Genomic DNA, 2,403 nt, shown 5'->3' with positions numbered 1-2,403 from the left:
CAAGTCTCATTACTAAATAACTTGGCATTCAGCTTCATGATTGCTCCTTGATATTTAGCAACTTGTTCTTCAGTAATATCTTCATCCTCTTCAGATGAAGAATACTCATTAGAGCTCATGAATGGCAGAAGTAAGTTGAATGGAATCTTTATGGTCTCTTTGTGAGCCTCAGATTCCTTTGGTTCCTCAATAGGGAACTCCTTTTTGTCCAAAGGACGTCCCATGAGGTCTTGCTCACTGGGATTCATGTCCTCCTCCTCCTCTGTACATTCGGCCACTTTGGTTATGTTGATGGCCTTGCACTCTCTTTTTGGGTTCTCTTTTGTATTGCTTGGGAGAGTACTAGGAGGAGTTTCAATAACTCTTTTACTCAGCTGACCCACTTGTGCCTCCAGATTTCTGATAGAGGACCATGCCTCATTCATGAAACTAAGAGTGGTCTTGGATAGCTCAGAGAGTATGGTTGCTAAGCTAGAGATACTCTGCTCAAAATTCTCTGTCTATTGCTGAGAAGATGATGGAAAAGGCTTGCTATTGCTAAACCTATTTCTCCTACCATTATTATTATTGAAGCCTTATTGAGGCTTCTGTTGGTCCTTCCATGAGAGATTTGGATGATTTTTCCATGAAGGATTGTAGGTGTTTCCATAGGGTTCTCCCATGTAATTCACCTCTTCCATTGCAGGGTTCTCAGGATCATAAGCTTCTTCTTCAAAAGACGCTTCTTTAGTACCGGATGCAGCTTACAATCCAGTCAGACTGTGAGAAATCATATTGACTTGCTGAGTCAATATTTTGTTCTGAGCTAATATGACATTAAGAGTATCAACCTCAAGAACTCCTTTCTTCTGGCTTGTCCCATTATTCATAAGATTTCTCTCAGAAGTGTACATGAACTGGTTATTTACAACCATCTCAATAAGTTCCTGGGCTTCTGTAGGGGTTTTCTTCAGATGAAGAGATCCTCCAGTAGAGCTGTCCTATGACATCTTGGACAGTTCAGATAGACTATCATAGAATATGCATAAGATGCTCCATTCTGAAAGCATGTCAGAAGGACACCTTCTGATCAATTGCTTGTATCTTTCCCAAGCTTCATAAAAGGATTCACCATCCTTCTGTCTGAAGGTTTGGACTTCCACTCTAAGCTTGCTCATCTTTTGAGGTGGAAAGAATTTGGCCAGGAAAGCACTGACCAGCTTTTCCCAAGAGTTCAGGCTTTCCTTAGGTTGTGAGTCCAACCATGTCCTAGCTCTGTCTCTTACAGCAAAAAGGAAAAGCATAAGTCTGTAGACCTCGGGATCAACCCTATTGGTCTTAATAGTATCATAGATTTGCAAGAATTCAGCTAAGAACTGATAAGGATCTTCCAATGGAAGTCCATGAAACTTGCAATTCTGCTACATCAGAGAAACTAATTGAGGCTTAAGCTCAAAGTTGTTTGCTCCAATGGCAGGAATTGAGATGCTTCTTCCATAGAAGTTAGAAGTTGGTGCAGTAAGGTCACCAAGCACCTTCCTTGCATTGTTGTTGTTGGGTTCGGCCATGTCTGTTTTGTCTGCTTCCTTTTCAAAAATTTCTGTCAGGTCCTCTTTAGAGTATTGTACTTTAGCTGCTCTTAGCTTCCTCTTCAGAGTCCTTTTAGGTTCAGGATCAGCTTCAACAAGAATGCCTTTATCTTTGTTCCTACTCATATGAAAGAGAAAAAAACAAAGAAAGTATGGAATCCTCTACGTCACAGTATAGAGATTCTTTGATGTGTCAGAGGAAAAGAAGAATAGAAAGATGAGGTAGAGAGAATAATTCAAACTTATAGAGAGGGAGGGGGTCTGAATTATTAAAGGAGGATAAGCGTTAGTGATTAAACAGAAAGAGATGTGAGAGAGAAAATTTTCAAAAATTTTTTGAAATAAAAAAAGATTAGAATTTAAAACAACTAGTTAATCAAAAAGAATTTTGAAAAAGTTGTTAGTGGTTTTCGAAAATTGAGAAGTGAGAAAGTAGTTAGGTGGTTTTGGAAAAGATAAGAAATAGTAATTAGTTGAAAAAGATTTGAAAATCAATTTTGAAAAGATAAGAAATTAGAAAAAGATTTTGAAATTAAAGTTTGAAAAATATATGATTTAGAAAATATTTGATTGAAAAAGATATGTTTGAAAAGATATGATTGAAAAAGATTTGATTTTTAAAATTAAAATTGATGACTTGACTAACAAGAAACTAAAAGATATGATTCTAGAATTTAAAGATTGAACCTTTCTTAACAAGAAAGTAACAAACTTGAAAATTTTTTTGAATCAAAACATTAATTGTTAGCAAGGATTTTTGAAAACATTAAAAGAAAAATGGAAAAGATTTGATTTTGAAAAAGATATGATTGATAAGAGAGGATATGAAAAAGAT

General features: G+C 36.1%; 1 non-coding gene across 1 annotated transcript; it reads left to right on the top strand.

Annotated features, from left to right (window-relative positions):
• The first annotated feature begins 1,043 nt into the window (after positions 1 to 1,043).
• LOC112799013 (small nucleolar RNA R71) lies at positions 1,044 to 1,151 on the top strand. The gene has a single exon (XR_003200603.1). It is a non-coding gene; the product is annotated as a small nucleolar RNA R71 (small nucleolar RNA).
• The last annotated feature ends 1,252 nt before the right edge of the window (positions 1,152 to 2,403 follow it).

The sequence above is a fragment of the Arachis hypogaea genome, chromosome 4 (assembly GCF_003086295.3).
Source record: "Arachis hypogaea cultivar Tifrunner chromosome 4, arahy.Tifrunner.gnm2.J5K5, whole genome shotgun sequence".
NCBI classification, from domain to species: Eukaryota; Viridiplantae; Streptophyta; class Magnoliopsida; order Fabales; family Fabaceae; genus Arachis; species Arachis hypogaea.
The sequence above is the reverse complement of the archived record's forward strand: the minus strand, read 5'-3'. Positions and strand labels throughout refer to the sequence as shown.